Below are 18,120 nucleotides of genomic sequence, written 5' to 3'. Positions count from 1 at the left end.
CAGGGATGCAGGGATGCAGGGATGCAGGGTGCTCACGTATCTCTCCTGACTTCAGAACCCATGTCCTTTCCCTGGGGCCATGCTGCTCTCTCTCCACAGGGAAGAAGAGAGATCACCTAGGAACTCTGGTCCGTGAATGGCTGGCTGCCATTTGAGCGGACCCACAGCATGGAGAGGTCACACCTGCGGGGGCTTGCTGTCAGGAATGCGGGATGTGCCTTCTCCAGCCAGGTTTCTGTTTGACTAGATCAGGGATGCTTTTATCGCATGCTCTACACTGTCTTATAAACACAGGGGGTCAGGCTTCTCAGAACCTTCCATTCCCGGGGCAGCATCCCAGAACAGTTCTATGTGCTTTATCCTCTTTCTGCTTCTAAAAGCCAGGCCTCGCTGTTAGAAAGGAAGGTTGCCTGAACCTCTTCATAGCATGCCACGGTGGGAGAGCTTGAGGAACCCCGGCCAAGGGAAGCAGGTCTAGACTCTGTAGCAAAACCAGGAATAGCTGGAAAACCTTGGTGACAGTGGGAATTAATATAAAACCTACTTAGGGTTGCAGCCTTCCCTTTGGCCTTAGAAACTTCTTCCACATAGTGGGACAGCTGTAAGCCCATTCACATGACCTGCTTCTAAGGTGTGGGAGCATGATGCCTTAAGTGGGGCCCCTCACTGTCCACCATATCCGAACCCCAACAGCAGCAGTAATCACCAGAACTCCCCCCCGCCCCACAACCGTGGTTGATCAGCTCTTACCCTCTGCCAGGCACCGGGCTAAGCGTTTTATGGCCGTCATACCCCGGTTGCTCACAATACCCCCACTTTACAGATGAGATGAAATGAGTAACTTGTGCAAAGTTATATGACTAGTAAGAGGGAAAGCAAGGGTTCAAACCAGGTCTGCCTGACTCCAAAGCCCGTGCTTTCAACCACTTGAAATGCCGTCCTGCTTTCTTGGTTCAGTTTAAGACTGCAACCAAAAAGTGATTTTTTAAAGTCATCAGAGCAAACTTCAGGGACCATAAACTTTTGGGTGAAACTTCAGTGCAAGAGACATGGAGGTCCCGAGGGGTCTCTTGGATGTCAGGTGGCAATGTTTGGAAGCCCAGGTCTGGGGATCTGGCTGGGGGGAGCAGAAGGGACAGGAGAGAGAGGCCAGTTAAGGTTTGCTCAGGTCTCAGCTGCCATGGCCTCTCTTAGGTGGCCTAGTGTGGTCAAAAGGGCTGGAGTGAATTGTATAGAATTTTTTCCAGCATTTCATAGCATTATTTTAAAGAACTGTTAATGCTGAGGGGCAAAAAAGAAAAAAAAAAAAAAAACAAGAAAAAAAACCCCCAAATTAGCTGTGCCTATACTCTCCCAACTTTATAAAACTTTAACATGCATATGCATATATGTAGAAAAATATTAATGGAAATTATTTCCAGGATATTTCCTAGGGCTTTCTCTGGGTAGTGATTTTACAGGTGAGTCTATCGATTTCTTCTTTCCACCTTTCTAAAATCTCCCAATTTTCTGCCATGTGCCTGAATTGCTTTTATAATCAGAAGCAGAACTGGGAAAGAATAAGGGAGTCTTGAAAAGGGGGTTTTCAAAGCAGACAAGCCTGAGTTCAGATTCTAGCTCCCGACCTACTGGCTGTGTGTCCTTTGGCAAGTCACTGCGCTTCTCTGAGCCTCGATTTTCAAATCCATAAATTTGAGATACAGATACATGCCCTGAGCAGTTGTTTTGAGGATTAAATTACAGGTGATATCTGAAGCAGAGATGAGTTTGGTAAGATAAGATAGCTAAAAATTTACCAAAGCTGGATCCCATGGGGGTATTGGGTGGCCGGTTAACTCATTGTGCAAGCTTGAGCAAGTCTCTTCCCCTCCTTGGGTCTCAGGGCCCTCATATATGATGGGGAAAGTGTTGGGCCAGACAATGGCCTTTTGCGTCAATTATCCCCCCACCGTGACTGGTACCTGGTACCTGCCCAGTTGACTTGGGACCTGCTCAGAGCTGCCTGTGGTCTGACACTCTGCACCAGGCACATTAAGAGCTGGGACGGGGGCTTAGCATTGGTTGATTTCCCTGCTAAGGATCTCACAGGATTTCCGGGGGCACCCCACCACATCCTGACCTAGCTCGACAGGTGCGCCTGCCCTGTGACCCACATTGTTCCCGGCTCTCCTCTCGGGCGGGTGCAGCTGCAGGCCAGTCCCTGCCGACCCCCACCCCCACCTTGTTTTCCTTTCCCTGCACGGCGAAGGAGGGCGCGGGGCAGGCAGGACCGATGGGGAGCAGGCAGCCGTCACAGAAGGGCACACACACCACTTCTGCCTTCTCCTCCTGCCTGACTCGAAATTAGAGCCTCAAAGGGCTGCTTGGAGGAGACCTTAGCATCCTCGCATCCAGGATCTCTCAAACCTGCTTGTTGAAATCTGTTTTAAGGGCTGGCCCCGTGGCTTAGCCGTTAAGTGCGTGCGCTCCGCTGCCGGCGGCCCGGGTTCGGATCCCGGGTGCGCACGGAGGCACCACTCCTCCAGCCATGCTGAGGCCGCGTCCCACATACAGCAACTAGAAGGATGTGCAGCTATGACAGACAACTATGTACTGGGGCTTTGGGGGAAAAGTAAATAAATAAAAAATCTTTAAAAAAGAAATCTGTTTTAAGAAAGTTTCCCCAGAAGCTCAATATGTGAAATATATAAAAGCATGCTGCTGGTTGGGGGCTGGGGGTTCAGCATTCTTGCTCACCCACTCCTCCTGATGGGACTACCCCAATCCTGGGATAATGTAAAGCACGGATTGAAAAGTAGCAATTTGATGCCTCATGTTACAAAGAAAGTGCTCTGAGAAGCCAAGCAACCTGCTCAAGGTGAGTCAGTGAATGTGGATAAGCATCATGACACCCTGTCCAGCACTCTGTCTGCCACAAGGGGTCCTGAGCCACGTGTCTGTGAGCCTGTGTTCTGGCCCGTCTCCCCTTGAGTGCCCGGAGGGGGTCTCATATACTCTCAGGCTGACAGGGAGGCTCGGCTTAGCCCCAAGACCCCATCAGGATGGGTGCATCCTGTAAGACGTTTTACCGTCATTGTAGGATGTCAGAGGAAGAAGCCAGATTTGGAACCAGTTGGTGCTGACGCACATTTCAATGTCATCGCTTATTAAGTCACTAAACCTCTTTCCATTGTTGTCTGCTGGTTTGTTTTTATTTTAAAATTTTACATAGCCATATCTGCTTGCTAGGTTTTCACAAGTAAGGATCAGAGAGAGCAGGTGTCACAGGCTGAGCACATTTCGTGGTCAGTGTGGCTCCCCTCTCTACTGACAGTACATATGCCACAAGCGAGTGCCTTCGAGGCCCAGACCCACCGGGAGGGAGTTGGTGTGAAGTGGTGTCAGCAAAGTCATTCCTGACATGGCTTTAATATCTTATTGAAATAAAAAGTAAAAAACTCCCCCAATCTCTTTCTTTTCTAGATCAGCTTTTCATACAGAGGCCCCCCAAGACACAGGGCTGGTGTATAATACATATACAGGATATATTATATCCTATAAGCTGGATGACGTGATAAACACTGATGATGAAAAAATAGTCATAAAGACAGCTATTTTGTTATTAGATTACACAAATATACAATTATTCAGATTGGGAAAACAGTAAATTTGAAATAGCTTGTTCTTTTCATTTCAAATGTGGATAATAGGGAAATGCAGGATTCATTAGGAGAAGGAGGTAGATGGAGACTGGCGTGGAGATGCTAAAGGTTGTCTGGACATTGGGCTCAGGGATTGAAAGGTTAGTGATTTCTCTGTTACATCACATTTCCCAGAAAGGTTTAGTGTTCTTTTTATTCACACACATGAATCACCAGCATGGCTCATACGCTTATTGAGTGAGATGGAAATTGATATTTTGCCTAATAACAGCATTTGCATATGCTGAGCCTCCTGCTCCGGGGTCCCGGCCCCTCACTGTGAGTCACTTGTCAAACACACAGATGCTGGGGCTGAGGACCGCTGAGCTGCCCTCTGTTCAGCTCGCATTCCATCCTCACCTCCCCAGGAACTTGCATTGTCCTTGAAGGGGATTATAATTTTCACAATCATTTATGTGACTGTTTGATGAATGACTGTAAGTGCAGTGAAGACACAGAGATCAGATCTGTTTTTACCCATGGCTGGAACACAGTAGATGTTCCAGAAGGAAATAAAAAGGACTAGATGACAATTGAAGAAACAGTGTGCCCAGGAGAGGCACAGCACGAGCATTGGTCCTGACACTCTGGATGCTTGGAATTTCTGTCCCGAGGATGTAAGTTTTAAGCTGATTGTCCCTGTGACTTGGACGGCGTGGGGGTGAGGGAGGGGGAGGGGAGATGGCACATGTGTAAATTGGGAAGGAGCATGGCTACCTCCCAGAGTTAATGTGAGAATTAAATTTAACAGACTTCACCGACCAAACTGGTTCCCCTCTGCTCTGTGTCCTGGGCTCTGGCTGTTCCCTTCATGGTACACACCACAATTCATCATACTGTATTTGTTTCTTTATGTGTGTATTACCCACACTCACTCCCAGGCTGTAAATTTCCTGAGAACACAGTCCAGGTCTGTTATATTCTTCAATGGAAAACCTATACCTCACAGGTGCCTGGCACATAGGAAGTGCTCACTTAATTCAGTTGAGTGGCTGAAGGTGTTGTCTGTAAGATGCCTGGCACAGTGTATGCAGGCAGTGCTGTGCTTCCAGGGGCAGCCTGAGCCCCTCATGGTGGTCATTCCCCTAAGGACAATCGGGAGGACAACTCCCACTACCTCTTTGAGTCTCCCCAGCTTTCGCCCAAGTCCTCCAGCCTGGTCTCAGCTGCATAGAAGATGCCAAGGAGGGAAGTGTGACTTTGCAAAGCTCTTTGACAACAAAAGTGAGGCACTGAGCCTTTAAGAGGCCCCACAATTTCTATCTGTACCTTGAGTTACCGTAATGAAATAAGCTCCCACCCCACGGTGGTTCTCAGATGGGAGGAAGTGGTTTGGACATAGTGTACTTATTTCCTTTGGAACTCTTAGGGAGGTGAGGGAGGGGGGAAGTCAGTCACATGGTATGAACTCAATGCGTTTATTAAGGGAAGGGATGGATGGATGGATGGAGGGATGGATGGATGGATGGATGGAGGGATGGAAGGATGGATGGATGGATGGACGGATGGGGGAATGGATAGAGCGATGGATGGATGGATGGATGGAGGGAGGGGTTGGAGGGATGGATGGATGGAGGGATAGATGGATGGAGGGATGGATGGAGGCATGGATGGGTGGATGGAGGGATGGATGGGTGGATGGAGGGATGGATGGATGGATGGATGGGTGGAGGGATGGATGGATGGATGTACTAACAGGGCCCTCAGATTGCTGACAAGAACCAAATAGTCTGGCATGACAAGCTGGAAATCCTTAATGAGAATTTTAAGCTCTCAGAGCTGGGGGAAATAAATACTTGCTGAATGTCAGATAAAAATTAAAAACCAGTAGCATCTATTAATGCGGGAAGCTGATTGGGGTTTACTGGAATGAATAACTTCTAAGTCTTTACAAAAGACACACTCCCCTTGGAAACATATTGCCAGCTCTGGATATTCAGAGTGGGGAAATTTTTTCTGTCTTAGGAAAATGATTTCAGTTTGCTGCAATGCAAATCTACCCCTATCTGTTTCATTTATGTGAGATGGAGGAACAAGAAGAAATAAGCATTCAGAAAAATCGAGAAGGAGTGTCCAGCCCATCAGCTATTCAGTTTGATCCATCATATTAACACTGCCTATTACCATCTACTGACTTGGAATACCCAAGGGACACGATGTACTCCAATTGTCTGGGTTAGGAATGATATTAATAGCTGCTATTTAGTATTTAACATCTCCTCCATATTGTATATTATCTAAACTTCTTACAAACACATGAGAAAGCTGGTCTGCCTCCTATAACACTTAGAGAGGCAAAATGATTTGCTCAGATTCACACATTCCTGGGTGGCTGCCCCAGAATGTTGACCCAGCTGTAGCTGATTCGAACAACGGCTTTCCACGGTCTTGCTGCCCTAATTCTAGATCTGTTTAAGATGCAGGAGTCTAAACAGATTTCAGTCTGTCTATTCCATAGGTTTTTTTATATTATTATTATTATGTTTTTAAGAGCATATTAGCACTCTTGAATAGCATTCTTCTAAGTGGAGAATAAAATTGCAACAGATTTTGCCAGAACTTTGATTTGGGCTTACTTTGTCAGTTTTAGAAGGACCACAGCCCAGTTTATAGACTTGCAGCTCAGCATCTCATAGCAAACCCCAGAAGACAGCCCGTGGACTATGGGGTGTATTTCTCCTAAAGTGAAGTGCACTGCTTCCAATACACGCCGTTGTCCTTCGCACACTTGCTCTCACTGAGGCTGTCTCTCCTCACCTCAGCCCTTGGAGCCCCTAGAGCCTCTCCCCAGCTGTGTGACTTGGACAATTCACTTAACCTCTCTGAGCCTCATTTTCTCATTTGTCAAAGGCAAATAATAATCATAATCTTACGGGATTGTTCTGAGGATAGCACAAAAATAACCTTTCACCCCTCCCTTCCACTCAGCATGGCAGACTCTGTCCCTCCACATCTGCACACACGGCCCCAATTCAGGACATCCTGAGGCTGAAGCCCAGGCCGTGTCCCTGACACCAGGCTCTCTGGATACGTAGGCACCTAAAAGAATGTGGAGTGTGCACCGTTCCTTAGTGAATTCTAGTTCTCCAAAACCTTTCCCAATACTAACGTTTTATGTTTTCAGAATTTATATACCTCCCTCTGCCTTTCCTTTAATCCTATCCCTGCCCCATACACATGCCACCTACTTTGGTTATTATTGATTATTGTTGACATCGTCCAGAAGAAGATCCACACCCCCAAACTCCTAGCAGCACTGTTGTGATCCGTTGGCACTATTAGAAGTCCTGACTCCCTGCTGGTAGGATTTATTGAGCACCTACTATGCGTCTGAAACTGGCCTGGGTGCTCTGCTTATGCTCGCTCATTTAACCTGCCCAACACCTGTGTGAATTGGGTACCATCATTTCCTCTTCACAGAGGAGAAAATGAAGCCTGGAGGGGGGTAAATGACTTGCCCAGGGTCACACAGCTGGGAAGTCTGAGAGCAAGCAGTAGTGTCCTTAGTGAGAAGCCTGCTATGTGCCAGGCCGCTCTGTAGCTGGAAAATCTCCTCTGGCAGGAATGTGTCTGGCCCAAGCTCTCCCAGCCCTTCTTGCCACATAATGATGCATCAAATGTTCTCTGAGCAGCCGGCTGTGCGGCCACCGTGTCAGATGCTGGGCCTCATTTGAGACATAGCTCTGCCTGTTCTCAAGAAGGACTTCTGTCTCCGGAAAGTCAACCCCCTGCCAGCTGTGTGTCTGGGGGGTCCTGAAGTCTCTCCCCGTCCAGCCCCCGCCATGTCTCCCAAGGTACCTTCAAAAGCTGGGCATGGTCTCCCCTGGGAGTAGCTGAGGAGGGGTTGTCAGGAGCACAGTGGCCGCCTCTCCATCAGCTGCTGCTGCTCTGGCGGAGTGAGCGCGCGGCCAGGCCTCCCGTGGGTGGAGAGAAGCCCATGCTATCAAGAAGAACAGCAGTTGCTAAACTGGCCTTACACTTCCTCTGCTAGAAACGAGGAAGGCGCGGGACTCGCAGGAGGGCAGGTTCCTGTTTTCAGTAACCACTCTAAGCAGCCTTCTCTCTGTAAGGACAGGGAAGATAGCAGCATGATTCAGTTTCTTACAAAACACTGGGGAATACGGGCAGCTTGATTCTAAATGTCCAGGTCACACTAGGACATTCAGAGGCTGAGACTCTAATTAGAAGGCAGAGGAGGCTGAGAGGCTGTTCTCACACAGCCCCGGAGCTCACTGGGTTCACAGAGCCTGGGGCTCAGAGCTGCAGCTTCCCTTTTCTCAGTTTCCCGATTATTACCGCTTCCTTATGTCACTGCCGGCTGGACCCCGGAGCACGGCTTCTGGCCCCGGCTCTGCCGTCGACTAGTTTTTAATTGCAGAGGCTTGAAGTAGCGGGCACGAAAGCCCCTTTACAGAAAGGAGCTGCCCACCAGCCTTCCTGGGTGAGACACACCGCCCTCCACTGTGTTACAGCCAGAAGACACTAGAAAGTTCATGAAAAATAGTCAGCTCTGCCCAGGAGCTAGATTAAAGTTGACTCAGAGAACATGGCAGCTGAATGCAATGTGCGATGCTTGACTGGATCCTGGATCTAGGGAAAAGGACTGGAAAGAACATTGTTGGGGTAGAGGTGGGGTAGGGTATATTCAAATACATACTGTATATTAGGTGATATTGTGTCAATGAGAATTTTCTTGGGTATGGTCATGCTATCGTGGTTATGTGGCAGACTCTCTTAGGAGATACATGCTGATGTATTTGGAGGTCAAGTGCGATGACATCTATACCTTCCAAATGGTTCACTAAAAGAAAAAAATATATAAAATATAAATATAAATAAAGAGAAAGAGAGAAAATGAGGGAGACAGAAAGCAAATGTGGCAAAATGTTAATGCTTGGTGACTCCAGGAGAAGGGCATATGTGCATTGTACTATTTCAACTTTTAGATGGGTTTAAAATTTTTGAAAATAATAATATATAGTTCCCTATGCACAGCTTGTGAGTCTCAACCAGGAAAACCCAGGCACATGGGGCCTGAGGGCTTATTAGTGGCAGAGGTAGAAGCTGCCGGAATGTCAATGCTTGAGCTGGAGATGCAGATGACCACGCTGGGGGACCCCCTGAGAGCCCTGGTCAACCACTTCACAGAGACGACAGAGCAGAGTGTTCACTGACTTGCTCAGAATCATACAGCTTGTCCCGAAGCAGAGCCAGGGCCAGTGTCTCAGGCTGGTGACGTGCGGCCCCACCCCAGCAGGGCTGACACGGCCACCGGGAGACAGTCATCTAGAAACCCCACTCAGTGTCGTTATCGAAGATGTATTAAAAACATCAGAGCTGCTTCTAAATTTAGAAGAAACTCTGTACTAGAGAGATGCTTCCTCAGACAGCTTGTGAAATTACCCGCTCTGCTCTGCGCGGGGCACCCTGGGAAGGTACAGAGGAAATGTTATGCAAGACTGAGTGGGCAGGTTGCCTAGACGGGGAAGAGCAGATGGGCAGAAATGCACAGAAGTGGAGTTTTTCCCCCCAAATTCACACAGCGAAGTGAAAGAGGTTTGGACCAACAGCCAGAAGGCAGGAGCTTTGTGGCCACTTTTCCAAAAACGTTTATTGAGAATCTAGTCTGAGTTAGACTCAATTCATTCCCTCATTCAATCACGTAGTCAATAAAACTTTATTGAGCCTGTTCCGGGCACTGGAATTCAGCCATGCACAAATGCCAGCAAAACTCTGCCCTCGTTGGGCTTGCCTGCTCTGGGGGAACCATGTGATAAAGACTTCTATGAGTATGGTGGCAGCTGTAAGGGATGAAAGGGTCAATGTGATGGAGGGGTCCAGAGGTGCTACTTCTCACAGGGGTCAGTGGCATGAGGGGATGCACTGTCGATGGAGGTGCTGTTAGCTGAGACCCCCAGGAGGAAAGGAGCCAGCCTTGGGACAAGCCAAGGCATAAAGGAGCTGCTGGCTTAACACAGACTTGGGAGGGTTGGGGGAAGATACAGTGGGTCCCCAAGAAGATCTGAGTCTGAGGGCAAAGGTGGACGGCAGACAGGCAGGGACCGTAGAGTGAGTGTCCACTCAAGGGTGCAGTCCACAAGCAGGATGAGCTGCTGCAGGAGGAGAAGCTCGGACTTTGGAGCCCTGGGGGCCAGGGTTGCGATGTCCGCTCTGCCTGTTCACAGTGGGTGACCGGTGACCCAGGGGGCTGCTGACTTCCCCTGGCCTTGAGGTGTCACTACCTCCCTGTCACCTCTGTGGTAGAAACGAAAACAGAGGAAGTTTGAGAAAATGTTCCTAAGACTGTCAGCTGTGCTGCCGGGAAGCCTGAGCTGTGGCCCAAGCAGGGGGATGGTGTGGAGGTCGGAGCCTGCGCTTGGCAAGGGACGCCTCCACCAGGACCTCAAGTACAAGTCTGGAGTCAGCCCTGGCCAGGTGACAACGTGTCAGGGGGCCATGCTTTAGACACCCAGGTCCATCTGTGCAGAAAGTGCCTGATTTCCAGAGGGCTTTGTGGGTTAATTAGTTATTAGGGCCGAGGCTAATTTCCACAGGCAGATTAGCAAGATGCCCCCATGGGCTGAGGATTGCTCACTTGAGTGTGAGGATGCAGTCATCACCTTACTGAAATGAAATGTTCCACCGTGTAAACAACTAACTTTACTCACTTAACGTTGTTGGGAACCAGGCGTTCCCCAGCTGAGGGGCTGGCAGGCCTCCTAACCAAGCAATATGAAGCCCGTTTCTCCAGGTTCTGCGAGGTAAAGGTGACTCAGTGTCAGGCGGCAGGAGTGTGACGTTTAAGCCCCAGGTTTACAGCTTTGTCCAGCATTAGCAGATGCCCAGTTCTACTCAAGAGTATTTTCCCTTCTTTCTACATAAATGTTGGAAAGATTAGAAGCTGAGAAAGACAACCTCAAGAACTAGTGAACTCCCTATCAATGGAGAGAATCAAGTGTACGTTCACCCACTCAGCAGGGAAGTTCGGTAAGGATGTATTGAATGCAAGGCGTTGTACTTGGTGCCACAAACTGTCGATGAAATTCTTGTATCCGGAGAGGTTAAACCATATGGCCCTTAAGATCCACGCAAGCTAGAAGTTCTCTGAGAGCCAAGTTGATCCATCCCCTTCCATGGCTGGATAAGTACTGATTCACTCATTCAATCAATCATTCATTCAACAAACATTTGTCGAGCACCTGCTCTGTGTTGGGCGCTCCTCCAGTGCTGAGTTACAGAAATGAACCAGTGTTGGCACAGAAGGCAGCTGAGGGAATGGGGGCAGGAAGGGGAACTCTCACCTTGGAAGAGAGTTTTGAAATGACCCCAGAGTGACACCAACGTGAAGAGCAGGAGGGAGAGGGATCTGGTAAAGCGAATGGCGAGTGCAAAGTGGTGGAAATGTTTGTAGTGTTCAGGGGCAGAAAGAAGGGAAAGGGAGCTAATATTGCGGCGTCAGGAAAGAAACTTGGCTCTTGCTTATGGTACCTATTTATTCTTCCCAATTACTCTGCATGTCTAGACTTCACCCAAAGAAACCGGAGCTCTGAGGGTTAACGTCCTTGCTCTTGGTCACGCAGCTGCTAAGTGACACTGCCCAGCCTAGCTCAGTGGCCTCTGGAGGCGAGCTCACCATCATGATTATGCTGGCCTCCTATTGGGTCTTCCCGGGTCCCAGTGCTTCCCTCACACCATTCCAGCCCCGTCCCCCAAACAAGACCGAGGCTCCGTCTCCATCCTCCTCAAGCATCTGCCCAAGTCTCCTGTTTCCCACAGGACCCCCTTCATCCCTTTTCCTGGCATTTGATGCTCATCACAGCGTGTTCTCCACCCTTTTCTCATGACAATGTCCACACTCAAGGCCCCTACACCCCATTCGCCACAGGGACTTTTTGTGCCCTTCTATACTTTAGACAGGCCCCCCACCTCTTCACCTTGTACTTTGCCACTGCCCTTCCCATACCTGTGTGGGGTGTCCTCCCACCCAGAGCTCACCTTGTCCATCCGTATTCCCAGACCTCCCCCAACCAAAAGTCATTGTTCCCTCCTCACAACACCCCTTGGAGTTTCACCTGTCCCACAGGAATAGGGCACATGCATATTGCACTCAAGAGCGAGAGAGGGGTTCAGGATGTGTGGGAACTGTGTGACCTTGCACAGGTTTCTGAGCCTCTCTGTGAGCGTAAATGGTGTTACTAGTCCTACTTCCTTCCTAGGTCATGAGGGTCCCTAGGAGAATGTGTTCAGACTGCCTAGCACAACGCAAGGTGCATAGTGGGGGTCCACTGGATACAAATGCCTACCTTTCCTTTCAAAGTGGAGCATAAGCTTGGGGAGACAGGGGCGTATCTAACACAGGACTATTGAGCCTAGATGGGGCCCACCCAAAAGAGAGGATCCATAATTATCCACTGAATGAATGAGTACATGAAGGTTGTGGATCTGCCTTCTGAACAAAAGCACATACATTGTGAATATTGGCTTTTCACCTCTGCGAAGACAATAAGCAAATCATGAAAATCTTCTGGGAGAGATCAGACCCTATTGTTTCTCTAGCAATGGGAGCTGTTCATATTTCTGGAATGATCTCCAAAGTTGGATAAGTGGCCCACCTGGATGAACTGAATTCTCCAGCTGGAGTGGGATCTCAGTGTATATGTCATCGGAATCTCTGTCTTTCTTTGGGAGGTTCTCGGCACTGAGATTGTTCTCAGGAAAAAGAAAAGGAGAAGTTTTATTCCCACTGTACTTTTCGAATGTGATGAGTTGCACAAGCAGGTTGATTCACTAGAGCTGTTCTCTTCTGTTGTTGCTCAAACTAACCCCCCTGCATCCACCTTGGGGAGACCACACCGCTTCTCAGTGCTGTGAGGGTTGATAAAGAGGTCAGGCGTTTCCCAGAATTTGGGAAGTTCTCTAAGCGTGGCCCAATTTCAGTCTTTGCAACTCTGCAACTCTGCTTTCCTTACTAACTTCCATATATGCACTAACAGGCAAAGTCTTTTATTTCCTAGATCTGACTCAGGCATTCATTTGTTTAAATTAATATTACTAAATGAATATTAGCCTCAGGCCTGCCATGAGGCTAAGCTGGATGGGGACAAGGGTGACTGTGACACATGCCCTGCCATCCAGGAGCTCGGCATGAGCTGAACAGGGGTCAGGAATGAAACACGATGACAGGGCAGTGCAGTGGGGGTTCTGGTGATGAGGAAACCAGAGGAAACGGCTGGCAGTTGCAGTGGACCTGAGGCTTGACAGAGGGGTGATGTTCAGCTCAACCTTGGACATGAGAGGAGTCCACCAAGGCTAGACATGTGGCAGTGCTAGCTGGGATGTTCAGTTTGTGCCTTCTCATTTTTTTCATTATGGATGACTTCAGTTGTATCTTGCCTGGAGTTGGAGGCAACTTCAAGATCTGCCACTCAGGTCATCATGCCTCCTGTGATCTCCTTGCCCCTCTCAAATGCATCTGAGACAGGCTGATGAAGACACCCTCCTCAAATCTGTGCAGTCTCAGCCCTGTTCTGCCCCAGCCTTCCAGGGCCCCCCATGGTCCATGCCATTTGCATGGATTTATCACCTGGTCTTCGCTGCCCCAACCTGCCTTCCCAGTTACCTTCCACTGTCTCCCGTGGCCTGGGCAGGCTTTGCTGGGTTTTGTCTCTGAACTTATGCCTGCTGTTCCACTGACCTGGAATGGCTTTCCCCCATTTTAGGATCTGCCAGAATCAGGGATGAGTCTCCCCTTGAAGCCAACCAAAGTTTCGATCGTTTCATCTTGCTGAGACAGAGTCCGGTTGAAGGACTCATGCTCCCTTTATCTTCTTCAAATGGTGGGGCCAAGCCATGTCCCCCCCTGCTTTAGTCCTCTGCCCAAAGGGGAGGTTCTTCAATTTTCCAAATGGCCTGTGCCCCAGACTGGCTCATGCCATGTGGCATTGGTAGGGAGGAGGGATGGCAAAGGTGGTGCCATCTGTCTACAGCCAAGAACGACCTTGCCAGAATGACCTGTAACTGTCCCAGAGGTAAGAAGTTTGCTGGTCACTTTTATTTCTATTAGCAGAGCAGACACTGTGGGTCTATGGTGACATCCTAGCTCAATTCTTTTTCCTTCAACCCACTGACAAGAGGCCTCTTCCTGTTGGCTAGTGTCATCATCTCCAAACTTTTTTTTTTTTTCCCCCCAAAGCCCCAGTAGATAGCTTTATGTCATAGCTGCACATCCTTCCAGCCGCTGCACGTGGGATGCGGCCCCAGCATGGCCTGAGAAGTGGTGCGCGCCCGGGATCCGAACCCTGGCCGCCAGCAGTGGAGCGCGCGCACCTAACCGCTAAGCCACGGGGCTGGCCCTCCAAACTTTTTGATCACACACTCGGACAGTAGAAAAGTTTTGTGTAAGCATCCCGCATATATGCGTATTTACTCACTAATTATATACACAGATGACTCTATTAATATATACATTATAAATGTAAAAACATTTTAAAAGGATAAGACTACTTAAATGATATTTATAAGTAAATATTCTAGAATTTTCTTCCTGCACTCCAATGGATTGTCTCGTGCACCCCATTTGGGAGACCAAGACTGTTAACAGAAACACAAAGGAGGAGACAGGTATCATTTCTAAACAAAGAGGGATCTTAACCGGGAATTTTGACATATTACATTTTATCTTCCCTTGGTGCAATTATCTAGTCTATCTTCTGGGAATGGCACAGAGATCCTTGTGGAGTCCACTTGGGACAAAGACCAGAGTCCATCTTCCCATGAACAGGAACAGTCTCATGGGCTATTGACACCTAGCCCTAGCAGCTTGCAAGGCCAGAGCAACCATCAAATGTTTAGGAGGAAGGAAGGGTCGAAGGGAATGAGAATGGGAGGGAGGGACAGAGGGAGTATGCTAAAAAAAAAGAAAGAAACTCCCCTCCCTTAGATTCCAAACATCCTTAAGGCCTTAATCATCTTCGGAGTCCCTGCAGCATCTGGCATATAGGAGGTGCTCAAAGATGCACATGGAATTATCCCAATAGTAGACTAGCTCAAAGCAGCAGAGCAGGCTGTGTCCCTAGGGTAGTGGAAACAGCCGGCTGGCATTAGCGATAAGGCCTCTGAGATCAATTTCCCAGCACGACTGGACTCAGGCCTCTTAACTGCTCTGCCCTGGTGTTTTCATCTCATAAAAATAATAACAACTTGCCCAACCACTTCTAACTGTGCTTTAACAGCACAAAATGAGGCTAAGACTTAAAACAGAATTATTACGGCTTTTCCTAAAGTCCCCTTGAACTCTCTCATTCTACGACGCCTTAATACTTCTGTGAGAGACAGACGCCCTTTCACTCATGAGAAGATTCTGTCGTTATCTGAAGAACAAGCTCAGAACTGGCCTTAATGTAATTTAAAACGGTGTCATCCATGTGTAAGCAACTGGATAGGTGTGAAATTGTCAGCGGGCGTCTACTTCATTACCTGCTGAACCACAACTAATTACACCCAGCAGTATGGGGCCGCCAAGGAGGGACACAGGAAGACAGACACGCTCAGTTGCTTAAAACATCTTTGGCCAAAACAAAATTTCAACCCCAAAACCCTCTTTTAGATTGGAGAATGTTTCATTATTGTTTTTAGTTTGAGTAGCAATAATATTATAGATAATAATAACTGACATCTGTGTAGAGCTCTACAGGTTATAAAGTATTTTTCAAATCTGTTAGTTCATTTAATTTTCATGAGAACTCTTTGAAGTATCTATTATTATTTTAATGACTGCTGCTATTTATTAGAAACATAACACATGTAAGCACTTTACATTGTCTTATCAATTCATCTCAACAAGCGAATGCAGTCAGTATTCTTATCCTTATTTTACATTTGAGGAAACTGAGGCACAGGGAATTTAAATAGCTTTCCTAAGAATGCACAGCGGGTAGAGAGGATGCTGGACTTGAACCTGGGCTGATGACCTGGGTGCCACATCTTGAGAAATCATTATACACCCATTTTACAGATGGGGAAACAGAGACCTGGAGAGTAAAACCACTTACCAAGTTGTCAGCACAGGATTCACCAAGATTTCTCTAATCCCAGAGCCCATGGTCTGTCTATTTTTTCTACACTGTGTAATAGTATATACATGTTTTCATCTGACAAATTTGAGGGGATGGTGTTGGAAATGATGTGAAATGGATTCCAGGAGCTAAGCTGGGGCAGGATTCATTAGTGTACCTATTTCGTTCCTGGAGATGTAGGAGTCTCTGGGGAATGTGTCCACACAGGAAAGTTTGGGGAGAGGGTCTGCTTGAATTATAGGCCCAGGGGCTGTCAGGGCTGTTCTTGTTACAGGGCGGGGGCTGGGCTCAGACCTCACACCCAGCTGGAGCTTGTACAAGACAAGGAAGTGGGCACTGCAATGGAAAATGCTGAGCCCATCTGAACACACAAGGTCAAGTGCGCCAGGGTTGGGGCGTGAGGCTCGGGCCCGAAGACACAGACACCAGGACAGGCCAGGGCCAGGATTTCAGTTAAACTGGTTGTGTGGACAGGAGCCCCAAAGAGTGTGTCCAATGTGCCCCCTCTGGCCCATACTTCAGGTGGGAGCCCTGGACGGTCCACTTCCGGTGCAGGCCCCTCCCTCCAGCCCCTCCTCCCCACTGCTGTGGCCGGCAGCAGGATTCCAAGCCCAGAAGCTGACTCTAGCACCCTTTAACCAAACTCCCTGGGCGGCTCCCTCACTCATGCCTTTTAACATGGCACACAGGAAGGGCCGTCTAGGCTGGTACCCTGCCTCCCAGTCCAGCCTCTTGCCAAAGTGCCCCCTCCTCAGATGACCCCTCCAAGGACGTCAAATCAGGGCCAGGCAGCGTCCCTCCTCTCTGCTCTGCTCCCACTCTTGGCACAGAGTCACCACTGGTCATGTCCACATGGCCCAGGTCACACCTCCTTGTAGTACTGTCCTCTGAGAGGCCACCCTGATGCCCTTGGGCACAGGAGTCAGCCAGCTCCCCCTCTGCACTCTCGAGCCCATCCATACCCACCAGAGTCTCAGAACTTCTGCACATACTTTGCTTCTCTAGGGCGGGCAAGGTGAGTCCTTTCTGCTGGGCGGGAGCTGGTCACTGCATTTACTGAAGGGAGGAAGGAGGGAGGGAAAATAGAGAGAGGGAGGTAGTGCAGAGGAGACTGGAGGAAAAAAATAATCAGGACATGGCTTTCTCACTTCTAGAAGTCTCTGCTGGGTTCTTCGGTCTTCTAGACTCGCATGTTTCTTAGGGTAGTTCTTCATACACTATGGCTGACTGCAGGAGTCAAAATTTGCAGGGAACACAAGGGGCTCGGTCTCTCCTGTGGTGCAGAGTCGCAAGGCTTCAATTCTGGGCTGGCTCCCTCCCTCCTGGCTGAGGGTACCTGTGGTGCCCCTCACCTCTCTCTGCCTCCATCTTTCCACCTTGAAATTAGATACCAGAATACAGCTCTGGTCAAGGGCTGGTTAGCCCCCAGCACTGCCACCAGTGCCTTATCTATATATTAGTTTCACCAGTCCGCACAACAAACCTAAGCGGTCTAAGATCCCACCTTTATGTAATGGACTCGGTGAAGTTAATTGATTTGCCCAAGATGACAAGGTCACTGAGTGACAGAGCAGAGTTTCAAACGCAAGTCTTTCTGATTTCTAAATCCATGTTCTTTCTGCTTTTCTTCACTGGAAGTTGTTTTCAAAGTTTTTAAGAGAACGGCAACGTAGAATCAGTCCATGGAGTGCCAGCATGCTGTTGTCCTCCCGGTAGTACCAATAGAACTAAGTGTACTAGAAGCAATAGAAGCCAGTGGGGCATCTGCCCCGCACCAGGCCCCATGCTGAGTTCCTCACACGGTGTATTTCATGTGCCCTTTGCAACAAGTCGGTGAGGCGGGCACGTTACAGCTGAGGGAACCGAGGCTTAAAGAGGTAACTCGTTTGTTCAAAGCCAACAATAAGAAGGTGGCAAAGCCACAATTCAACCCCAGATTGTCATCCTCAAAGACCAAGACTTAACTTCTCCCTCTATACTTTCAGCTGCACTAGTCATTATTCTGGGCCAGCTGGTGCCTGAAACAAAGCTGTAGGAATAAATGACTGGAAAGAAACATCTAGGCTCTTTTACAAGTGATAATTATGAAATTATTTTTAAAAGGCAACATACGCCCAATGTGTATGTATGAATTGCTCGTTGAGAATGGAGGGAAAGACTCGGGAGCCTGCATTTTAAGTTCCCTGTGAAATAAGGGGGCAGCCATTGTCTCGGCCATCACTCAGGTGTCACTTTTAAAGGGTGCTACCTTTGCCTGGGAAATCAGTCCTTTTCAAGTGCCGAGCATTTAAATGGTTTCTGACAGCCAGAGGGGACTGAGGCAATTAGATGTAATGTTTGTGACAGATGGAAAAAGGCATTTTGTC

General features: G+C 48.5%; 2 protein-coding genes across 3 annotated transcripts in view; one reads left to right on the top strand and one right to left on the bottom strand.

Annotated features, from left to right (window-relative positions):
• Positions 1–7,648, bottom strand: part of SLA (Src like adaptor) — a 34,199-nt gene extending 26,551 nt beyond the window's left edge. Inside the window, exon 1 of the mRNA XM_087447431.1 lies at positions 7,479–7,648. The gene's annotated coding sequence lies outside the window, so the exon portion shown is untranslated. The remainder of the gene's footprint in view (positions 1–7,478) is intronic.
• Positions 1–18,120, top strand: part of TG (thyroglobulin) — a 262,905-nt gene that overhangs the window by 194,057 nt on the left and 50,728 nt on the right. The window lies entirely within an intron of this gene.

The sequence above is a fragment of the Ceratotherium simum genome, chromosome 23 (assembly GCF_057802395.1).
Source record: "Ceratotherium simum simum isolate JZ-2026a chromosome 23, ASM5780239v1, whole genome shotgun sequence".
Taxonomy (NCBI): Eukaryota; Metazoa; Chordata; class Mammalia; order Perissodactyla; family Rhinocerotidae; genus Ceratotherium; species Ceratotherium simum.
Note: the sequence above shows the minus strand (reverse complement) of the source record. Positions and strands in the feature narration are given on the sequence as shown.